This window comes from Otolemur garnettii, unplaced genomic scaffold, assembly GCF_000181295.1.
Source record: "Otolemur garnettii isolate 467f Iridium unplaced genomic scaffold, OtoGar3 scaffold00154, whole genome shotgun sequence".
Taxonomy (NCBI): Eukaryota; Metazoa; Chordata; class Mammalia; order Primates; family Galagidae; genus Otolemur; species Otolemur garnettii.
In genome coordinates this window covers 2391417-2416806 of record NW_003852549.1, presented here as the reverse complement: position 1 = coordinate 2416806, position 25390 = coordinate 2391417, and the positions used below count along the sequence as shown (strand labels likewise).

General features: G+C 39.5%; 1 protein-coding gene across 1 annotated transcript in view; it reads right to left on the bottom strand.

Moving 5' to 3' along the window:
• The window catches only part of FREM2 (FRAS1 related extracellular matrix protein 2), a 198320-nt gene that overhangs the window by 56691 nt on the left and 116239 nt on the right, over nucleotides 1-25390 (bottom strand). The window lies entirely within an intron of this gene.

Genomic DNA, 25390 nt, shown 5'->3' with positions numbered 1-25390 from the left:
TCCCAAATTGTACTCCACCACATCAGAGAAATGGTGGAGCTAGATTCATATCTAGATAAAGCCTAAGCCCTTAACTAGTAAGAAAGCAAGAAAGGAAAAGATTTTCACAGCATTTCAAGGGGCAAGACTTTTACGGAGCAATTCAATATGTGGGGATTTATCACAGAAATGCTAATGCGAGTGTACAATACTGCATACCAAAGGGTGTTTACTGCACTCCATTCTTTTACTTTAGGCTGTAATTGGAAATAAGCCCACAATCCATTAGAAGGGAACTAGTTAAATTACAGTGCTACACTTTATTTTTTTATAAAATGTTCTACTAAGCTATAAAGTAGATATACAGAGGGTGCCAAGAATGTATAATACTTTAAGAAAGGAAAAAAGTGTTAAAATTGTAATAAGATGTGCAGTGAACACAAGTCACATTCAGCACCTCTTACAATTTCAGAACTCAAATGTGACTTAAGTATTAGAAATTTAATACCGTTTTTCCTTTCCTTAAAATGCGTATACATTATTTTGGCACTGTGTGTGTGTGTGTGTGTGTGTGTATTTTTCTCCTAGGTTAAAAAAAACCAAATCCAATTGAGATACTGATGTGAAGTGTCTTTGTGATTCTGTACCTTATACTCTCTACTTGGCTTCATCAGTGATAGACTAAACATTAAAGGTAACTGGTCATTTCTCTCTGGTAGCTTTGAAGATTTTTCCCTTTATCATTAATACATTTGATAAGGAAAGAGAAGAGTATGCTCAAAACAAGACAGACATCCCTGTGGAGTACAAATAAACACAACCTGACGGGGTAAGTAGGGCTGGGCTGTGTGGTTTTGCAGGGCCCTAGGTCTGGACACAGGCAGTGAATCAGCTCTTGAGGGGTCATAGGAAACCAAACTAAACACAATTCAAGAGAAAAGGCATCAGAGATGAAAAGGTCTCATCTGAGAAAAGGCAAGCCACAGAACAGGCATCAGAGATGAAAAGGTCTCATCCATCTATAGAAGCATAGATGAAAAATTGTTAAAAGTATACCAAAAGTAAACTCAAAGGACTATGAATGCAAGAAACTTTGTTGAGCAATGAAATCTATTAAAATATACTGGCAAACCCATGGAACCACCAAGTAAAAGCACAGATAATAATTACAATCGATAGTTTCGATTTAACGCTAAGACTAAAAACTGAGACATTAGTTGAAGAGGTTATAAATACAGAAGTTCAGCGAGTAGCGAAATTATCTTAATGTCCTTGTCTTGTTCGAGAGCATGTACTTTGTTAGCCAGTTAAATATCTTTGTTAAAATACTAGGAGTTGCCATCAAAAGGACAGAAACCAGCAGAGAATAAAAAACAGCAAAGAATAAGAAAGACTTTCTCAGCATAACAAGAAGCTGGAAAGGAGAAAGCAAACCAGATAAGGAGCCAAATGTCTCCATAACTAGAACAAATTTAAATGAATTGAGTTTTCCTATTTGAAACAGTTCACTAGGTTGGATTAAAAAACAAAGCTATATGCTAGTAATAAAAGACAGTTAAATGAAAACTACAGAAAAATGTAGTTTTACAAAAATGTACAAAGCATACATTAGAGCATGAGAAACAAAGAGTTGACACAGCAGTTTTAAAAGCCCAAATATAATTTAAAGCAGAAAGCATTAATAAAGAGGAATTCTACATAATACAAAAAGACAGTCCACCAAAATTAGATGATGATCTCAAATTAGTATTGGAAAAAATAAAGCAAAAATTGACATAAATACAGAAAAACATTAATCTACAATTATATAGTGTCTTTTTGTTTTACAACTTTCAGAAATTGATAAAGGAACAGAGCTATTTGGTAAGAATATTAAGAAGTTATAACATGAGCTTCGTCCGACATAGGTATGTATGTTCCTATCCACCAAAAGATTAGTATTCAGAATAAATAAAAACTTCCATAAAGTTATAATAAAAAGTCTATCAGCAAATGGGAAAATTGGAAATGTATATGAACATGCAAGTCTCAGAAGAGAAACCTGTATTGTTGTATTCAGATAATTTTATGAGTACCCAGGGAAACGAAAATTAAAATACCAATGAGATGCTATTTAATACTCATAAGATTGGCAAAACCTAAATAGAGCAAACACACATTTTCAGAATGTGCTGGTGAAACTTTAAACCAATTCAATTACTTTGGAGAGATTTTGTAAGATCTGGTAAAATTGCAGTTGTACATCAATATGGCACAGCTATTCTACCTTTAGGTTGTAGCCTACAGGAGTTCTGCATGTATATGTATATAAACACAGGTGCAAGTATGTTTAATGTGACATCTATACTTAATAAAACTAGAGGAAAATCCAATGTCTATCAGTAGAATAATGGATAATTAAAACTCACCTAAATGAGTCAGAATTATTAGATTTTCAAATACAATGTTGATTTTTTTAAAAAAAGCAATTTAAAAGAGACACGTAATTAATATGGTTGTTACTACTCTTGGAGACTGTGGCAGTTGGAAACTACTAGTGGAGACTGACAAAATGTTATATATAGTGTCTGTACCTTTAAGAGATCTGCAGCAACTGGGAAGAACAGTAACTTGGTTAATTTTACACAGAGTGTATATTATGCTGTATTATTTTTGTACTTTTCTGTAATGAATTTTTGAACATTGTAGTTTAGAATGGTGTGCATAGAACAATTCCATTTTATTAAATTGTATGTGTATATATTATTGATATATAGAAAAATGAGTAAGACTCTATGTCTAACTGCTTACCGGTTACTTGCAGGGTGAATTATAAGAAAATGTCGCCTCTTTTGCTAGACTCTTCTTATATATATTCATTTATTACACATACAATTTTATTTTTTAAGTAGCATCTATTTATTTTGTAAATAGGAAAAACAAAGAAAGGAAAAACATCCCTGATGAACTGCCTCTTACTAATAACATCTTAAAAAAATTAGTTTTAAATGATTTTAACTAGGCCTTTCCCTACTTCCCTTTCAAGAAATACTTTATATAAACACACATTCTTAAGAATGACCTTATATCTAGTCTATAAAAAGCATTTTCAAAGTTCTTTTTGAAAAATGAAAGTGCAAATGTATATATAACGGAAAGTTTGAAAGTATGTTATCATTTTAAAGGCATGTTTTGACATTTCTTTTTCTTGCCAACTATAACTTTCACAGGGAGAATAAAGTCAAGTCAGTACATATCTAGAATGCTGATAATTTAAGGACTGAATCTTCCCCAAGATTGCAGTTCAAAATATTTAGTGAGCCTTTCTCCAAAAAGATAATGTTATCAGAGATTCTACTGTCAATCTCCTTTCACTCTTAAAAATTCCACTCTTGCCTTTTATGAGGGTGGGTCAGCACAAGTTTAAAATAAAATTTAAATGTCACTGTCACCCAAATTTTCCAACATCAGTGGCATGTGAGGGGCTTCATTTCATGAGTGCTCTTTATTCAGCAAATACTCTTGAGCGCCCTGCTTTTTCGGGGAGTTTTAAAAACTTCATACATTTTTCCTATCCTAGTGTTACCTTATTCCATAGTGAGGCGCAGAAGGAAAACGAGTCCTGACCTGCTGAGTGATTTCTCACCCCGTGGGATGCACTTTATGATTCCCTCCACACGATTCTTTACGGTAATGATTCCTGCAGGTCCCTGTTCCGAGCGCCTCCCCAGCAGCTCCAGGGAGGAGGGAGCGGAGCAGGAGCCCCCACCCGGGTCGTAGGCGACAGTTACAGGCTCCAGAGAGCGCGGGCGCGCGGAGGGCGGCAGGTGGGACCTGCGGCGGCGGTGGCGCGGGGAGCCGGGGGCTGCTCACCGCCCGGCGGACGCCTCCCCCCCACCAGGGCCTCCTCTAGCGTCGACAGCAAGAGCTCCACCGCGGCCCTTGCTGAAGTCCCATCCTTTGGTGCACAAGACGGTCCCACAGACCTCCAATACCACCTCCAGCTGACGTCTTTGAAAAGGTCTTTTTCCGCGGGAGTGCTGTTGAAGACCTCACTGTCTGGTGTCCCCCCAAACCACCATGTTCTTTGCCTCTAGACCCAGCTACTGTCCGATCCCGGCTAGGCGAGGCTCATCGGCTTCTTTCTTCTGACCAGACCCCAGAGTGCTGGGATGACAGGCGGAGCCAGCGCCCGGCGGAGCTCGAGGAGGTGTGATGTTGGATTGGATTTGATAGGATTTTGTTTAGAAGTTTTGTGTTTTGATTTGGTTCTCAGATTGGTACTGCTGTATAGAAACACTTCTGATTGGCAGAGTGCACGGCCCGGGTGCGGTGGCTCGGCTGGCCCTTGTTGGGGGCCCACCTTGGAGACCTGCAGGCCGGACCCCCCGTGAAGGACCACAGGGGTCTGAGGCAGGCGGGGGACTGGAGGGCCCCGGCAGAGTGGGGAGGCCTGAGCAGCAGGCGGCCACCTGGCTGGCAAGGACCTGATGGCCTATAGGAAAAACGATGATGGAGACACAGTTATTGTAATTGAAGAGGACCATTTGATGATTCTTCCATCGGATGTGTATTAGAAGCAGGATCAGAAAAATAGGTCCATATAGTGAAGAAGTAAAGAAAAACCACAGCATCATTCTTTCTGCACTAAACCCAGAAGAGAACATAGATTTGAACAAAGAAATCAATAAAATAGTTAATAAAATTCAAGTCAGGTTAAAGTCCATAGAACCAAGTTTTGATCAGGATGAGAGTGGGAACTGAACTTCTGTTCCGACGCAAAGAACCCAGCACTGGGCCGGGTCTCAGATGTTTGTGGAGGCCACCGCAGAGCTCAACTGAGCTCAGCAACTATTTGGGGGATGCAGGGACAGAGCTGACAGCACCAGCTGGCAGTAAGGGAGGACATGCTGAGAGTGGGAATCCTTTCGTCTTCACCCCCAACGTTATATCAGAGCCACAGATTACTAGACAAACTCTCAGTGAGACCGAGTCTGGTCACAGGACATCATGAAGCCAGAGCCCAGGACCTGTGAGCTGTGCCACCTGTTCATGGACATGCCCAGTTTTCCTGGAGATCCAGGGTGAAATGGTGAAAACCAGAAATAGTATCTGAATGCCACAGTCTATGTAGAACATGCTAAGGAAGACACTGAAAAATATGTGAAATATGGCAGCAAAGCAAGAAAGACAATGATGTGGGTTACTATTTTTGTAATCATACTGGTATCCTACCAACAACATTGCCATAGCAACCATATCCCAAGAACTGTTTATCACTGGGGACTCAGACAACATCTGCAACAAAATCGACCTGCTGTCCCTTCAGAAAGGAATCTTAGACGTTGTGGGGGCCTTGGGTGCTGACTTTTGAATTAATGAATTCATGGCATGTCTTGTCCAATGAAAATGCGGTGAGCAGAATTGGTGCAATTAGTGAACTCAGATGTCCTTGGACTCTAACGCACCATAAAACTTTAACAATGTGAAATTCATTTCTGTGGCTATGAAATAAGGAATTAGGAATTGTTGACAATTTTAGTATTGCAAATATTTCAGTGTTAAAAATGTATGTCAAGTTTGATTAGGAATACTTTATTTTATGAAGCTATTAGATTTCAAGTGTAATTTTCCTCCCCCTTTCTCAGCTAATACATGCCAATCAAAACACATTTGGTACCATGTTTGAGTTTACTTCTTGTTTGAAGAAATAATTTTGATCACAGAGCTGTTTACAAGATAGCTGTAATTTCAAATGTTTTTATATTATTTAATACATTAGGATCTTAATTTTAAACTTCATTTTACATATTAACTATTGACTTTTGAATGAAATAGGACGCTTCCTAATAACAGAACCATCTTTGTACAGTAGTTTACGGAATTTGCCATTGTCATGGAAAACACTGGTTCACAAAAATCCTTTCAAACGCCTTCTGTTAATATTGACCCATAAAGTTGAAATGTGCCTGATACCCTCCAGAAAAGTTTTGTAGTATTTAGTTCCTGTTCCATTACCCAGGATAATAAGTAGTTACTATAGACACACACAAAAATAAATAAATACATGGAAAACTACTGATTTCTGTATACTGATTTTATATCCTAAAACTTTACTGAATTAATCTATCATATCTAAGAGTTTATTTTTTTGTGGAGTCTTTGGGGTTTTCTGGATATAAGATCATATCATCAGCAAATAAAAGTAATTTGACATCTTCTTTTCTACTTTGGGTGCCTTTATTTTTTTCTTTTGCCCGATTACTCTGGCAAGGACTTCCAGTAGTATGTTGAATAAGGGTGGTGAATAAAGCACCCTTGTCTTGTTCCAGTTCTTCAGGGGAATACTTTCAACTTTTCCCTGTTCTGTGTGAGGTTGGCAGTGGGTTTGTCATATGTAGCCTTTAATGTTTTGAGGTATGTTCCTTCTGTATCTAGTTTGTGGGGAATTCTCATTAAAGAATGGTGAATTTAATTTTCCTGCATCTGTTGAAGTGATCAGATGTTTATTTGCTCTTCATTCTGTTGATGCAACGTATGACTTTTATTGATCTATGTATGCTGAACCATCCTCCAGGCTGTGGTATGCAACCACTTGATCATGTTGCATTATCTTTCTGATGTGCTGTTGTATTTGACTTGATAGCGTTTTACTGAGGAACTCTGTGTGTGTGTTTACCTGTAGTTTTATTTCTTTCTTCTCCTCCTCCTTTTGTTGTTACTGTTGCTCCCTCGTCTGGTTCTGGTATGCTGGCCTTGTAGAGTGAGTGAGAAGAATTCCCTCTTGATTGCTTTGGAACAGTTTCAGGAGGTTTTCTGTGTATGCTTGGTAGAATTCAGCTGTGAATTCATCTGGCCGGGAGCTTTTCTTTGATGGGAAACTTTTTAATTGCTGCTCTACCTCATTACTTACTATCGGCTTATTCTGGGTTTGGATTCCTTCCTTGGTCAATCTCAGGAGTTGGCATGTTTTGGGGAGTTTATTACTTTCCTCTCGGTTTTGTTCATAGAAGCCTAGGGTATCTTTTGTATTTCTATGCTGTCAACAGTAATGTCTCCTTTTTCATTTGTGATTTTGAATATTTGGATGTTTTCTTTCCTTGGTTAATTGAGCCAATGGTCTACCAATTTTGTTTCCCTTTTGTTACTCCTTTGTATTGCTTTTTGGGGGTCTCTGTTTCATTTAGTTCTGCTCTGATATTTGTTATTTCTCTTCTTCTACTAATTTGGGCTTTAGTTTGCTCTTGTTATTCTAGTTTTTGACATGCTGCCTCAGGTGGTTTATCTGAAGCTTCCTGACCTTTCTGATGTAGGCACTTCCCACTATAAACTTTCCTTGTAGTTCTACTTCAAACCTCGTAGGTTTTGATGTGTGAGTTTCATTTTCATTTGTTCTAACATTTTAAAATTTGCTTCTTTATCTCTCCATTGGTTCACTGGTTACTCAGGAGCACACTGTTCAGTTTCCATGTGTCTATGTGGTTTCTAATGTGGCACTTGCTGTTTATTGATCTCTAGTTTTATTCCACTGTGGTCAAAGAAGATACTTGATATGATTTTGAGTGTTTTGGCTTTTAAATTCAAACCAAAGATATGCGACAAACTTGAGCATATACAATATAAAAATGTTAAGTACAGTCATGAACTACGTAATGTTTTGGTCAATGAGGGACCCCACATGCAATAATGCACTTCTCAGAACTTATCCCTGTCATCAGTGATACCTCCATTGCAAAACAATGTCACCTAATCATTTGTGCTCTCATATTAATCTTAAATTTTAAAAGAACTGAAACAAAATAGTAATAAAACTTATTCTTACTACATGTAATAAAATCTGATATATTATTTCTTAAAAAACTGTAGATTCCTGGGACCTTCCCCAAATCAACAACAAAGAAATTTCTAGGATTCCAAGATTTTAAACTGTCGGAGGTGAATGCATGCACACTGAGGCTGAGAATCACTTGAAACCTCCAGCAGCTAGTCTGGGAGGGCATAGGGGACAGCAATTGCACCCACTAACAGCTGCTGTGGTGCAGAGGCTCCCAGAGGGAGGGCTGGCAAGGGACTGACACTTGGAGAAGAGAAAATGTAAGCTGCACCTTACAGACTGGGTAGGCTTGCCCAGCAGCAAAGGAGAAAGGGTTGAGAGCTAAAGGGGTGAACACACAGTAGTTTGGGAAGTGGCTGCAGTGTAAGGAACTCGGGAAAAGAAAAAAGGACAGAGAGGAAGGAAAGGTGAGAGCCAGGCTGAGCAAATTTTTGCATTTCATACTAAGATTTACAGAAGGGAGGACTCACTGCTGATTTTTAGGTTAGAAGTGACACAATCAGAACTTGATATGCAAAAAACAACTCTAGCAGCCTGGCGGACTGATTGAACCCAGGTTAGACTAGAAGCTGGGGGACCTTTTAAGAGAAAGTCCAGCCCCAGAGGGCAGCTGAAGTAGAAAGGTTGAGAATTCAGATTCAAGAAGAGCTTCAGAAATAGAGTGACAAAGCTGTGTCACCTGGATAGCTTATAATTGGTCATCCTGCCACTGCCAACAGACTTCTCTGACTCAGTCATTCTCCTCACTTTCATTTACTATCTTTTCCAGCACTCTCATATGACAATTTTCTTTAAAATTATCTGGGTAAGAATATCTATAGGCTTGGCGCCTGTGGCTCGGCCGCTAGGGTGCTGAGAGTTCGAATCCGGCCAGGGCCTGCCAAACAACAATGACAACCACAACAACAAAACTAGCTGGGTGTTGTGGTGGGCGCCTGGAGTCCCAGCTACTTGGGAGGCTGAGGCAAGAGAATTGCTTGAGCCCAAGAGTTTGAGGTTGCTGTGAGCCATGATGCCACAGCACTCTATGAAGGGCAACAAAGTGAGACTCTGTCTAAAAAAATAAATAAATAAAAAGGAAAGAAAAAGTATCTATATATGAACATGTTTTATTTACCCGGAGGACCCCTTTTGGGGGTAGATTAAAATTTCAGTCATTCTTTGTGGTTAAGAATACAGATGAGGGCATCCTCTATATCTTTGCAGAGATAATATATGTCATTAAATTTAAGATTATGAGTGCAATTATTTGGGAAGACTAGTAAAAGGAACGTGTTTAGTCAACATAGTATCAATTTTAAAAGACAACAGTTGTAGAGAAAACAACTTTTGACTCATCACTCATGGAAATTAGCCAAATTATTTGATGTGGGTAAAATAAATTTCTTTCCAAATCTGTGTATTCCATTTGAATCTTTCAGTTTCCAGTCATATTGATGTAATTTGTTAAAGGAAGTAAAAAAATTATAGAGGAATGAACTCTGTACCCACTTAATAGATGAAATAAGCACATTCAATATAAAACTAAAGGAATAATGGGATACATTTGAGTAACGCCTGCATCCCTTTAGCATATTACATAGCACGCTGTACTAACGGTGCACGCCCAGAAGTTACTTTACCTACTGTAATTCTTGTGTCTTCCCCTAGTGTTAACGATAAATGATTGTCTTTTGTGTAAAAAATGAGGAATAATGATAAATGGTTGTGTTACCTGTAAGTTGATGAAAAAGTCTGATAGATTTACTTTCAAAGTCCTGTTAAAAGGGAACTTAGGAAAGGTTATTCTGCCCCCGTAGGCCTCATTTCTGGATAAGGCCCATATCATTGGCTGCTGTCTACTAACTAAGGGATATAACACACATCTTTAACAACTTTTACTATTGACAGCCAGTGATTATAGGCTATGGCACAGTGATTTCCACTATGGACAGCTCTTCACAATTAAATAACCTTGTTTTGTGAGACTGCCTGGCTTTGATGGAACCCTCAGTGAACCGCTTTCTAGCAGTATGGCTTTAGACAAGTTACCTAATATGTCTGTGTCTCAGTTCATGTGTAAAATTAGATATAGTGATAGGACCTGCCTTGTGGATTTGTTGTAAGGACTGAATGAGAGAATCTATATGAAATGCTTAGAGCAGTGCTTGGCGTATCACAAGCTCTCAGTAAGTGTTCCTCATCACTGTCCTTACACGATGCAGATACTTCTAATTGTATTGTACACTTTGATGTACCTAAAACTAAATGGAATGATAGAGACTAGGCAAATGATGTCTTGCACATGTGAAAAAGGATATTTACTACAGCATGTGTGTAATTAGAAAAAAAGAGGTTAAAATAAACTAAATGTCCATCAAACAATGTTACAGCCACAATGTGGAATAAAAAGCTTTTTATGATGTATTCCTATGTGAAATAATACACTGCAAGTAATAAGTGTATGATCATGCAATAATAACCAACATTTATTGGTACTTCCAGTATGCCTGAACTGTTCTAACCACTTTATATATATTTCTCTCTCTCCATATCTATCCACTTAATCTATTTGCAATGCTTTGAAGTAGGAACTGTTATTATCTCCATTTTGCAGATGAGGAAACTGTTACCCTGAGTTCAGGATCAATAGCCAATATGTGGAAAGGATGTCAGGCTGCTTTAGTGTAGGGTGCTGTTTTATCAATAATTACCTCTAATTGAAAGGTACCTCTAAGAACTGAAAGGACCACATTGCACTAAGTGACCTCAAGGTAGAGGTGTGGTTCTGGTGAGGGAGGTACCCAATCTTTGCCATTTAGTTGATGTACTTCTGTTTTGTATGTGTGTAATAATTCTATAATAAAAACATTATTGACAAACTACAAAAGATGACCCTTTATATCTATGTCCTTTAAACATAATTTCAAAATATTATATATACTTCAGGAAAAATATTATAGAGTACATAGTCTTTCCCCACCTGAGATCTTGAAAACCTTTTTCATTCTTATTAGGTTCTGGCATCTTAACCATCTTGCTACTTGTAAATAAGTGCATTCTCCAGGGAACTGAGTGATTATACTGCACTTTCAAAAAAATCATTGTGGAAGAGTCTCAAGGTCCTGCGAAGTTTGTGTCTTTCCATTTTTACATACACCATGCTTCCAGTTGACAGCTGTCAAGCAAGGCCTGTCTTCTCACACTGCTCACATGGCACGTTTTATCCTATATTCCAGTGACCCATACACACGTACATTTCTGAGCTCCTCAAAGGCAGGAATCATGTACTGTGCATGTGTAATTTCAGAGGAGGAGCACGGAGGCTGCTGTATGGGAGGTCATCAAAAACATGAAGGGGCATAAGCCACTTCCAAAATTTCCAATTGGAAGTAATCATTTTGGCTATAAAGCTCATCTTGTATGTGAGAACATACCAACTAACCTTATAGTTAATGTAATATGAATATGGTAATATAACAGCTGTATTTACTGAGTGTCTGCTCTGCAAGTCACACGGAATCTCTAGAACAGAGGTTCTCAACTTGGGGGTTGTGACCCTAATGACTCTTTTACAGGGGTTGCCTTATATCATATATTTATATTACAATTCATAATGGTATCAAAAATTACAGTTATGAAGTAGCAACGAAAATAATTTCATGGCTGGGGGTCACCACAACATGAGGAACTGTATTAAAGGGTCGCAGGTAGATTGAGAACTGCTGCTCTGGAATAGCCATATAAGGGATTATTTTCATCTACTTACAGTAGAAGAAAGTTGAAACTCAGCTTAAAAAAACTGCTCAAGTTCACATAGCTACTGCACATAGAAACAGGATTCAAACATAAAACACTAAGATTACAAGATACATATTTCTTTTCATTAAGTAATACCTTGAAAATGGTTAAGTTTCTGGACACACAAACATTTTTTTGTTTCTATTTTTAGAATATTTTCTTTAAAAATATGTAATGAGAATCTACTTGAGGGAAAAGGGAGGAACATTTTATGTAAAAGAAATTAGAATACGGTGTGTAGATCAGTATTCCTAAGTTGTGAAGATAAATTTCTTAATTAAAAAAATAAGGTTGGCTCAGCGCCTGTGGCTCAAGCGGCTAAGGCACCAGCCACATACACCTAAGGTGGCTGGTTCGAATCCAGCCCGGGTCCGCCAAACAACAATGACAGCTGTAACCAAAAAATAGCCGGGTGTTGTGGCAGGCGCCTATGGTCCCAGCTACCTGGGAGGCGGAGGCAGAAGACTTGCTTGAGCCCAGGAGTTAGAGGTTGTTGTGAGCTGTGATGCCACAGCACTCTACCCAGGGGGACAGCTTGAGGCTCTGTCTCAAAAAATAAATAAATAAATAAATAAGGTCACACCCTCACAGGAAGAAGAAAATGAGGCATTACTTTAGGCTGAAATGTTCCATACCTTTAAAATTGTCACTGCTTCAAAAATTACCAATGAGGAGTTACATACATGTGTTTTTATTTCTACTGACTAACGTCAATTTTACGAGTACGATTTGGAGATTAAGGGAGGCTTTGACCTGAGGGCAGCATATTTGGGAATCCCAATAGCTGAACGAATCAAGGACTATAACTAATGTGAAAATGAGCTGTGTGCAGTCTCAGGAATAAAAGCATGTGGCTAACCCATAAAAAATAAATAATCCTGACCACAGACTGCGTACAAATGACCCTTGAAACATGCCTGCTGGCGGCAGAGGAAGAGACTCCTGAGCAACTAGCTCCTTTCCTATGGGATCCTTCCTGGGTTACCCTGGTGAGTGTGACGCTGCAGCTAAGCCATCAACCCCACTGCACTGGTACCCAGGGGAACAAGCCAGTGCCTTCTCAGCCTGACACTGGGGCAGTCAATCTCTTTGGTTCTGGCGTCTTCACTATGCTGTGTCCACCTGGGCTGTGTGCAGCCGGCCCCTGAGCTGCCAGGTGGCTCCACACACCTTCCTCGTGCCCCCTCAGAAGTTTGCAGGGTTTTGCTGTTGTTGATATGATACCAGCCATTTCTCTCACTCGACACCCAGTCATGCTTATTCCTGCCTTTTTTATTGACAGGATCCTCAGTGCTTCTTCTCAAGAAAAAAACAGGAGTTAGAAAACCATTCTTTTGTTAGAAACAAAAGTTAGAAAAGCATCTGGTCTCATAAATGGTGTGTGACAAAGAGTCAGCTCTAAATTGAGAGGTTGAAAACGCAGCATTACGTCTTCATATGACTCTCACACATGTATGAGAAAAAATTTACTTGGTAACATCCATGGCTTATAAGAAACTTGTTTAATCACTTAAACTTGTGTTTTCATTTATAGAGCAATGAAAAACAGTCTAATATTAAAAAAATATATATATATCGCCTTCCAGGGTGAATGGAGCAGCCTCGAGTCAGGGGGAGAGGGGAGAGGGGTGGTCACAGCACAGCCTTGTGAGCTGCGAGGGTCAGAGGCAGCTCACAGGGGTGGGGGAACTGGACTGGACGCTCCATAAATGGCTGACACGGAGAGACTTGAACACCAGTTAAGGCTACTAGTGTTGAGATCAATGTAATGTCACAAAGAAGCTGTTCAGCGTTTCTCCCATAGCAGCCGGCTCTGCAGCATGGCGGGCAAAAATAGGGCCTCACTGTAGCCTGGGGGTCGGAGACTGGCCACCGCCTTGCCGGGCAGGATGCAGGGAATTCAGGTAAGTGACAAAGCACATATTCTGTTCCTAGGTGTTTGACATTTTATAAACATATTAAATGTGTTTTTTTAAATAAATAAAACTTTTATTTTTTTTGTCTGAAGTTGTCTATATTACAAGTAATAGCAAGTATATTAAGGAAAGTAGCCTTGGCCAGCCTGCCTGCTTCTAGGCATTGATCCATTCACTGATTACCTATTTCTGGAACACCTACTCTGGGTCAGGCACTGTGTGCCATGCTGAGGGTACTGACAGAGACAGAGCCCTGTACTTGAAGAGTTCCTAGAGTTAAAAGAGAAAACACACACGCCACAGCACAGCCGCTTGGCAGTAACAACGGAGGCTCAACATACAGGTGTTCTGTGTACCTTACACATACTAACTTATTCTTTAAGACGTCCCGTGAAGTAGGTGCTATTAGAAGGAATCTGGGGCACGGAAAGGTTGAGTAACTCTTCCACGGACGGACAGCTGTGAGACAGAGCCAGGACTGGACTGCAGGCAGCATGGCTCCAAAGGCACACCCTGCCTCTCCCCATCTGAGGAACTCGTAATTGCCTGGGTTGTGCAACCCAATGTTACTAACTGCACCTCTCTTCTCATTCTTTTTTCTCCATATAAAAATATTTTTAAAATCCTTCCCTCAATCTGTCACTCTGTTGTCCACTGGCATAAACACTTCTAAACTGTGTGATCTAAAGTTTTTCCTTTCTTCCTTTCATTTGAATAACAAATTGAAAGACTATTATCTTCACATTCCCATCTCCCACTAACTTTGAAGTTCATAGAAACATAGCTACATCCTCCCAAACACTCCAGAAATACTCTCTCCAAGGTGAGGAGGGCCCTTCTCTGCGCTAAACCCACCTGCCTATCGCAGACGCTTGTCTCTCTCTGTCTGGACTGATCTGAGGACCGTGGGCCACACCTCTTCTTGTCTCTCTGGACTGATCTGAGGACCATGGGCCACACCTTCTCTTCCTGCCCCGTCATCCAATACTTAGTATATTACCTGCTCACGAAAAGTCCGTGTGGGGTTATCCTTGTTACCAGCAGCTGGATTTTGAGGCACCGAGTGAGTTAGCCAGGCCCAGGATGTGCAGGTGGAGAGGGAGGGCTTCCTGAGCAGAAGCAGCAGCACAAAGAAGCAGAGCGAGTAGGTGCCCATGTGTCTGGGGCTGCAAAGTTTGGGCTGGCTGTCTCGGGTGAGGGGATGGAGGAACAAGGGAAGCAGGAGGCAGCGGCTGGACCTCGCAGGCCCTTGTGGTTAGAACATTTTCCTAGAGGTTATCAGATGAGAGGTGTGCTCAGCACTGAGAAAGGGGGGAATATGATGAAGTGTGTATTTAGGGGTCGGGAGGATGTATGGGCTGGAGAGAGGGTGGGATCCAAGGAGACTGCAAGCAGAGGATTAGTCAGCGCATGCCGGGATGGAGGGGAGACGTGAAGCCAGTGTGTCCAGATGGGGAAACAGAAGGACGAGAGTTGGACATGTGGAGGAGGGAGAGTCAAGGGCTTGGGGCGAAGGGGGAGAGGAAGGAGTGCTATAGAACCGGTCGCCAGCATAGAGCAAGGACTATTTGTAGTTAGTTTTTTTTTTTTTTCCTGATTTGCTTTGATTCCTCTGACAATTTAAGACACTAAGCCCTGACAACTCATGTGCCTGTATCATTTTTCTTTTACTGTTTAAAAACAAGAAGAAGAAAGGAAAGTTTTCATGCATAATGAAATTCCTGGGTCTTCCATAATTACAACACAAGGAAGGGTTTGATGGTGTTTCCCTCTTCACAGAAATGTCAAGGGATGTAATGTTTTGAACAAGGCAATGAAGCTTTCCTCGGAGACTTACGCAAACATCTCCTGCTCACAGCTGATCTGTCCTCCCCGTCCACTAACTAGATCCAGTACATATTATATTACTATGTAGACGTACTGACATTTTAAAGAACTTCAAAATACATATTCCAGACCCATGTCAGTAAACACAATCCTGTGAGATTGTGGTCCCCAGGAAAGTGGGTCTAAAAATCTGCACCCCTCTCCACCCTCCTGGGTAGTGTAGACAGGATCTTACCAGTTGACTGGGGTACAGACCACGCACGCTGGACCCACAGTGCCCAAAGCAACAACACCCAGACCATTTCTCATTGCATCTTGCAGTTAGGACTGTGGAGGACTCTGTGGCTTTCGTTTGGCAGTGAATGTGGTCCTGAAAATCTCCCCTCTGAATAAGTATAAAAAGAAAAAAAAATTTTTTTTGAGACAGGGCCTTACTCTGTCATCCTGAGTAGAGTGCTGTGGCGTCATAGCTCCAGCAACCTCAAACTCTTAGACTCAGGTGATCCTCTTGTCTCAGCCTCCCAAGTAGCTGGGATTATAGGCGCCAGCCACAATGCCCAGCTAATTTTTCTATTTTTAGTAGCAATGGGGTCTCCCTCCTGCTCAAGCTGGTCTCGAACTCCTGAGCTCAAGCAATCCACCCCCGTGGGCCTCTCAGAGTGCTGGGATTATTGGCATCAACCCCCACACGTGGCCAGGGAATAAGTATGATTCTTAAAAACAACCAACAACCCAGAACGAGCTCCTGTTGGCATTTTGGCCCCAGAGTTTTAGCTTTGCCGCATCCTTCTTAGGACTGTGAAATCCATTGTTTTTGAAATTCCTCAATTTCAAAAAAAAATGGGAACTGGAAGCTGAGATATATTTCAGCCCTGGAAGGTGTAAAGAAAACTATTTTTCTCTCACAATGCCTATATGCTCCCTTTTTAAAAGTACTGCTAGTAAAGACCTGCCAACCACTTTATTTCCTTTCCCAGGCCTGTGTTTAATTAACCTCAGGGACGGCTCATGTACACTGTGACACTCCCAGACAGTGTCGCTGTCCTCACAGCTGAGAGGCTGTCACAGCCCCATGGTCACACGTGATGATGCGCGTCAATACTCTCTATAGCTGGGGCTAATATCAGTCACCACTGTAGAGCAGTGATTTTCAACTGGTGTGTGTGCCATGGCACTGAGAAGATCTTAGGTGTGCCTTGAACACTTTTAGAGATCATTAATTAAATTATGTTCAAAAGAAATTCAAAGCACACATATATTCCTTTTTATTCTTTTGTAAAACCAACATAATTAAAGTCTGCCACGAAAGTTTAACTATAGGGTTGAGTGTGCTGTGAGATAGAAAAAGAAGGTTGAAAAACATGGCCTTAGAGCCCTGGAGAGAGCCTCCCACTCAGTTCAGGCCTGAGGGGTAAGTGAAGAGGGCCAGTCCTCGGTGTCTGTGACCCTACAAGGCATCTGAAATGAAGAAATGCTCTGCGCATGTTCTAGATCAATAAATGCAGCATGAATATTACTTCACATGTGTTCTTCTCAGACAATAAGGACCCATTTCTCAGAGAATCAGGAAGGCAATGCTTTCTCTCTCTGGCACTGTGAAGGGAATGGTTTATGCTTAATTTTAAATGCTTCCGATTACTAGAAACGGTATAAAGAAAGAAGGCATTTTTAGTTTCAGTTAAATTTTATAATTCCAGGATAGATTACTATTGTGATTAATTGTAGCATGATGTAGGTTACTGGTTTTATCAAATGACATTACCCTATACTTTACTGAGCAATTTGTATTTCTCTGGGTTAGCAATAAGGGTCTCTATGTAACTTTTAAGGACAATTTAAGGCCAATTACAAAAAAAAAGTTAGTTTAAGATTTATAAACTAGGAATAAAGGAAGTAAAAGGTGATTCAAGTACCTGGCTCAGCCAGGCAGGATGAAAGCCCGCTTTTCAGAGACACAGTCGCCCTCCCCTTTTCCTGTGAAAGGAGACACGTGTCTATAAAGAGAAAGGCAGGAGAGAGAACAGAGGGAACCGCAGACTCCAGACCAGAGACTACTTCTGGTTTGATAAGAAAGCACACCAGCAAGTTTCCATCCCTACAGTGACCATTCGTACATATCACCAGTGTCACAAAATAGTACCCATATTCTAAAATTTTTTCTTAGTTTTTCCTTCTAATATCCCAAATAGAATGCTGCTACTTCCATCTGATACACACACATAGAGTGACAAAAAATGTTTACACATTTTGAGAAAGAAAATTCTGTATTAAAGTTGTAAAACAATACATACCAATAATGTTTGTTATCTTGTATAGTGCACCTTGTGTCTCTTCGGAAACTGCAGAAGTCAAATATGACTTGAGCATGACAATTTTAACACAGTTTTTTCCTTTCTTAAAATGTGTATACATTTTTTTGGCAGCCTGTGTATATATCAAATACATTATAAAATCTTCGCTATGGAGTTATGAACTACATGTTTTCAACAACTGACCATGGGGGCAGAGTGAGTGGTCTGGAATTACTACAGGAACAGTCACAAGTCACCCCACAAGCCTACAGTGGCATCCCCCAGACCCTGACCTCTCTTTGCAGGCTGAGGCGTGCAGGCCACAACTTTAAGCATGGTGCTTTCAGCCACGCTGTGGCATTAGGCTTGCCAGCATTTTCTCTTTGTTTTATGATTTCAACAACAACAACAACAACAAAATGCCAGACCCTGGTTGTTGAAAAATAGTTAGGATGGGCTGATGCTAATGATTGTACTTGTTAAGAGAACTTTTCTCATCAACCTTGCATATATTTTATTAGTTTGTATTATAATATTTCTTTTAATGGTTTTAAGCTTACAAATTCTAAAGTTGCTTCTCAGATTTGTGTGATTTTTAGCACTAAAAATAGAGTTTGTGACTGAGGTCTTGAGGTTCCTATTAATGTTCAGTGACCTGCTTCTAGGGCTGCAGAGCTAATAAACCTGCAGTATTCATCCTCCGGCATCTAGAAGGTGGCATCACGTGGCCAGAGTTCACTCTCCCTCGTGGAAGGCCTGGGAGTCAGGCAGAGATGGGACTACCAAAAAGACAAAACAGCATTTGATGGTCATGCTCTACAACACCGTCAGAGACAGCGCCAGCCCAGTGCTCCTGGAAGATAACCTCTCCCACCGGGCATGTTGTGGAAAAAACAATGCTGTTTTTATCCAGACGAAGTACCACACTGCTCTAATATGCTTTCCTAATAATTCCTGGAGGAATTATAATTGGCAGAAGATGAACCAGAATAGTTCATTTGCAAATTATCCTAATATATGTAGCATTTTAATTATGTGTAATATATGTAATATTCAGATGTCCTATGCATATAAAAATACGTGTGTGTGCATGTATACATATGGCTTGTTTTATCTTGTATAATTCTTTGTGAGGACCCCTAACAATATCAGAGTGTTACACTGCAGATTCAGAAAGTAGCCATGTAGGCCAAATATAGGCACAGCCAGTATAATATGAGTGGGCCACAGGGTAGTTAATGCCGTAGACGCTTTATTTAGATTGGCTAAATGCTCACCAGCAATTTGACCTTGGTAACCACTCACAGATGATGAAACTGAGGCATAATACAACTTTCCTTACAGTTTGTGTGTGTGTTAAGTAAGATAATTCAAATAAAAGTCTTAGCACACCTAGGAAGGTGCTCATGTTAGCTATGATTGTGTAAAACACAGTGTATGTTATCAATGGAGCCCTGAAAAATAGAGACAAATTAATTTAATACTGTGAACAGCATGAACCTATTGAACACCACATTAATATGTCCTAAAACCACTATCTGCAATGTATACTCCAGGAAGCTGGGGGCTCATTTCTGGACTCTACATCTTGGCACAGTTCCCTGTGCTCACTTTCTTGCAGGCAGAAAGGTCATTATTCTTCAGTGTAAATGCCACAAAATGGGTAGCTGTTTTCATAAATAAGTCTGGAGCCCTTGTTTTTTCTGGTAACGGTGGTGAAATATTTTCACGCAACTAGTAGGACAGTCAACTGGCTGCCTGCCCAGCTCTCGTGTGTGCAGTGGACTAAACCTCTTTAATGCGTTGCCCATGAGAAGCAGGGAATTATATCAAGTTTCCAAGAGATTGGCGGAATCTACGGCAGCAAGGTCCTCTGGAGGGACTGGCCATAACAGGTTGAATTAAATGTGCCCCTTCCACTAGTGAAGCCAGTCTAACTGACCTCTGCTCATTTGTGTTTTTTAAAATTCATGTTCTGACACATAATTTTACATATTTATGCAGCACCCGTCATGCCTCGATACATGCCTATGCTGTTTAGCGATCCAGTCGGGAGAGTTAGTGCACCCAGCCCATCGCGCGTTTATCATGTCTTTGGGGTGAGGGCATTCCAGTACCTTTCTAGCTACTCTATAATATAGACTGTTCTGCTGTTAATAATACCTGCACAATTGAACCCCAGAATTTATTTCTTCCAAGTAAGTGCCAGGAGTGCCTGCTGACTAACCTGGCCTCATCATGCCCTCTCCTCTTCCCTCCCAAGTCTCTGATAATCACAGTCTACTCTCTGCTCCTGAGAGAGAAGCTTTTTTTTCTTTGTAGAGTCCATGTGTGAATCAGATCATGGTGGATTTGTCTTTGTAGGTCTGGCTTGTTTCATTCCCTGCAGGTTCATCTATTTTGAAGCAAATGACAAGATTTCATTAGTGTTAATGGTTGAATAGTGTCCCATTGCATAAACACACCCTAATTTTTTATCTGTTCATTGGCTGTTGGACACTTAGGTTGATCCCATATTTAGGCTATTGTAAACAATGCTGCAACACACATGGGAGTGCAGATACTTCTCTGGCATACTGATTTCCAATGGTTCCATTAAATACCAGAAGTGTGATTGCTGGATATTAGGGCAGATCTATTTTTAGTGTTTTGAATAATTTCCATACTTACTGTTTTTCATTAAGTGGCTATACTAATTTACACTCTCACAGTGTATTCATTCCCTTTTCTCCACATCCCCACCAATACTTGTTTTCTTCTGTCTTTTTGAGAACAGTTATTCCAACTGGAGTGAGGTGGTATCTCATCATGGTTTTCATTTGCATTTCCCCAATGTTTAGTGATGTTGAGCATTTTTGAATATACCTATTGGCCACTTGTATGTATTCTTTTAAGAAATGTCTATTAATGTCTTTTAAGAAATAGTCTTTTGACTACTTTTTAATTGAGTTGTTTTGTGGTTTGCGTGTGTGTGTGTACATGTGTTTTGCTGTTAAATTCTTTATATATGCTGGATATTAACCCTTTGTCATATGTATAGTTTGAAATTTATTTTCTTCTATCCTACAGGTTGTCTCTTCACTCTGACAATAGTTTCCTTTGCCATGGAAAAGCTTTTTAGTTTGATGTAACCCCATTTGCCTATTATTTCTTTTGTTGCCCATGTTTTGGAGCTGTAGCCAGCCTGTTGCTCTGGAGCACCTTTCCTATGTTTTCTTCTAGTAGTTTCAAAGTTTCAGGTTTTATATTTAACTCTTTAATCCATTTAGAGTTGATTTTTGTATTTAGTGAGAGACAGGGGTCTAGTCTCATTCATATGCATGTGGATAACCAATTTTCTCAATACATTTATTAAAGGTGCCAAGATTCAATGTGTGTTCTTGTTACCTTGTTGAAAATATGTTGGCTCTGGGGGCATGAATCTATTTTGGAGTGCTTTATTCTGTTCCACTGGTCTATGTTATCAGTTCTGATGCCAGTGCCATGCTGTTTTGGTTGCTATAGCTTTGTAGTATATTTTTAAGTGACGTAGTATGATGCTTCCAGCTTTTTTTTCTCTCTCATTTTTTTAGTTCACAAAATAGTCAACTTGTAATCCACTTTGGTTAACTACTAATTAAGCCTAGTTCTGGACCAAGTAAAAACTGAAGCTTTTCTTAAAGAATGCTAGTTTCTAAACAATGAATTGCTCAATAGAGAAGCATGTTTGAAGATAAGTTAATGACAATTCTTACTATTTGCACACATTCTAAAGACATTCTTTGGAGAATTCAAATCCCCTTCCCTCATTTCAATAATCCTGAGGGCTGTAAAGCAAAAAGTTTTAAACAAAATAATCATCACAAAGCACAAGACAGTATATGCATGTAACTTTTTCCACAGTGTTTGCATTTCAGTAAAACAGCAGCAGCTGTTCCATTCATATTGTTTTAGTGTTATGGCTTTTGAATGCATTTATTTCATAAATATTTTCATTAAGGGCTATAAGCAAAGTTTATATCAACTTATGTTTGTATAAATTTAAGAAACAGAAAATCAACTTAAATCAATAATAATAAGTCAACTGAAGGAGTCATAAGAATTTCCCCCGTTAGACAAGTGCATGTATAAGCAAACTTCAAAAAGTTCATGGAAAAATAGATTTAAATGATAAAAATGAAAAAGATAAATATTATTTCTCAACATAAACTCTATGAAGTTTTATCCTTATTGTCTCTACATAGATCCTGTTCAGCGATGTTCTAACAAGTTAATACAATTTTATTTTTGGTGCAAAAAATTTTGGGCCGGGGCAGTGGCCCAAAATTTTGTAATCCTAGCATTCTTGGAGACCGAGGCAAGAGGGTCACTTGAGCTCAGGAGTTTGAGACCAGCCTGAGCAACATACTTGTTAAAGAAATCTTCAAACTCTCAATGATCAAATAAATCTGACAAATGATATTCCCTAAAAAAAAAAAAAAAGCTCAATTTTATTCTTTCCAAGCATGACTCGAGTAATTATTTTTGAAGACACATGTATCTTTTCTGAACATCTCTGAGAGCATAATTCCTGACTTCCTTCTTAATTCCCACATCATGGCAAAATGTGTTTCAGAAAGAGATTTGTTGAATTAGAAGTTGGCATATGCTACTGTCAACACTCCCCTGGAATGAATCTCACACCTGTGACTAGCCAGGCCAAGAGCTTCAAGATGCCTCCGCAGCAGAAAGCCTGGGGCCAGTCAGCATGTTCCTAACTCATCTCTGGTCCTTCCTCTCTGCTCTGCCCAGCTTTGTTCTTTTTGCTCAGAATTGTTTTGGCCATTCAGTCTTTTGTGATTACAGAAAAATTATAGGATTGTTTTTTCTATCTCTGTGAAGAATGTCATTAGTATTTTGATAGGGTTTACACTGAATCTGTAGATTGCTTTGGATAGTATGGCCATTTTTATAATGTTAATTATTCAAAGCCATAAAAACAAGGTATATTTTCATCTATTTTTATTTTCTTCAATTTCTTTCACCAAAGATTTGTAATTTTCAGTGTAAAGATTTTTCACATCTTTGGTTTAAGTTAATTCCCAGGTATCCTTTTTTTTGTTTGTTTTTTTAATAACTATTCTAAATTGGAATGGTCTTCTTGATTTCTTTTTCAGATAGTTCACTACTGGTTTATAAAAACACTACTGATGTTTATACATTGACTTTGTATTCTGCAACTTTACTCAATTTATTTATTAGTTCTCACAGTTTTTTGGTGGAGTCTTCAGGGTTTTCTATGTATAATGTCATGATTTCTACATACACTATTGTATCTTCTCCATGCAGGGAAGGTATGACTTTCTCCTTTCAAATCTGGATACCTTTTCTTTCTTTCTCTTGCCTAATTGCATTGGGTAGGACTTTCAGTACTATATTGAACAGAAGTGGCTAAAGTGGGCATCTCTGAGAAATTCAACAAGGAGACAGATGTCATAAAAATGAACCGAACAGATATCTTGGAGCCAAACAACAGAATGAATAAAATAAAAAAAATACATTTGAGAACTTTCACAACAAACTTAAATCAAGCAGAAGAAAGAACTTCTGTGAAGACAGGTCTTTTGAAATAAATCAGAAAAAAAGAATTAAAAAATAAAGAAACAAGACTACGGGACTTACAGGACACCATTAAGTGAACAAATATTCACATGGTGGGAATGTCAGATGCAGGAGAGATGGCAAAAGGCACAGGAACCCTAATTAATGAAACAGAGGCATCTCTCATTTTATTGTGCTTCACTTTATCACATTTGGCTGTTGGTGCATCTTTTACAAATTGAGGCTTGTGGTAACCCTGCATCAAGCAAGTCTATTCCAACAGCAGGTACTTCATGTGTCCCATTTTGGTAATTCTCATAATATTTCAGAGTTTTTCATCATTATTATATCTATTATGGTGATCCGTGATCAGTAATCGTCAATGTTACTAATGTAATTGTTTTGGGGTCCCCTGTAGTAGCACCCATATAAAATAGTCGTCTTAAACAATAACTGGTATGTTTGTTCTGACTGCTCTACTGACTGACTAGCCATGGCTCCATCTCTATCCTTGTTCTTGGGGCTCCTTATTCTCTGAGAAACAACAATATTGAAATTAAGACAGTTAATAACCCTATAGCTGCCTGGAATACTTGCACATCTCTCACTTTATATCAAACGCTAAAAATGATTAAGCTTAGTGAAAAAGGCACGTTGAGAGCTGAGATAGGTTGAAAGCTAGGCCTCTTGTACCAAACAGCTAATTTGTGAATGCAAAGGAAAAGTTCCTGAAGGAAATTAAAAATGTAACTCTAGTAAACACATAATGATAAGAAGACAAAATCTCCTTATTGTTGGTATGGAGAGTGTGTGAGTGGTCTAGACAGAAAATCAAAGTAGCAAGAACAGTCCCATAAGCCAAAGCCTAATTCAGAACAAGGCCCTGACTCTCAATTTTATGAAGGCTGAAAGAGTTGAGGAAGCTGTGGAAGAAAGGCTGGAAGTGAGGTGTGGTTGGTGAATGAAGTTTATTTCCACAATATTAAAGTATAAACATTGCACTTTATTAAATTACAGCAGGGGTGCTGAGGCAGGGGGTGCAGCTAGTTATCCAGAAGATCTAACTGAAATCACTGATGAAGGTTCTTACCCTAAACAATAGATTTTGAGTGTTGACACTATCACACTGGCAGAAGATGCCATCTAGGACTTTCTTAGCTAAGAGAGGAGTAGTCAATGTTGGGCTTCAAAGTTTCAAACGGCAGGCTGACTCTCTTGATAAGAGCTAATGCATCTGGGGCGGTGCCTGTGGCCCAGTAAGTAGGGTGCCGGTCCCATATACCAATGGTGGTGGGTTCGAACCCGGCCCCATCCAAACTGCAACAAAAAAATAGTTGGGTGTTGTGGCAAGCATCCATAGTCCTAGCTACTTGGGAGGCTGAGGTAAGAGAATCAGCTAAGACCAAGAGCTGGAGGTTACTGTGAACTGTGATGCCACAGCACTCTACTGAGGGTGACAAATTGAGATGCTGTCACTAAAAAAAAAAAAAGAGCTAATGCATCTGGTGAAGTCGAAGCCAATGCTCATTTAGCAATAAACAAATTCCAGGAACCTTAAGAATTATGCTAAATCTACTCTGTCTGTGCTTTATAAGAGGAACCACAAAGACTGGATGACAGTACATTTATTTATAGCATGATTTTCTGGATATTTTATTCTATTAAGAACTGTTGCTCAGAACAGGATTGCTTTCATAATGTAACTGCTCACTGACAATACACCCACTCACCTGAGGGCTCTGAAAGATCTACAAGGAGGAGAATGCCTTCATGCCTGATAATACATTATACCTTCTGCAGCCCATGGGTTGAGGAGTCAGTTCACCTTTCAAGTGTTATCTTTTTAGGAAATACATTTTGTAAGGTGAAATACATTTTGTAACTGCCACAGATAGTGATTCCACTGGCAGATCTGGGAAAGGTCATTTGAAAACATTTCAGAAAGAATTCAACCTTTTAGATATCACTAGGAATACATGTGATTCCTTGGGGGGGGGAGTCAAAATACCAACAACAATAGGAGTTTGGAAGAAGATAATTTCAACCCTCAAGGTCAGGGGGCTCAAGACATGAATGGAGGAAGCAACTGCAGACGTGATGAAAGTATCAAGATTACCAGAATTCAAAGGGGAGCTTGAAGAGCTTGGATGGCTGCAATCTCATGATAAAACTTTAAGAAATAAATAGTTGATTCTCATGGATGAGAAAAGAATTTGGTTTCTTGA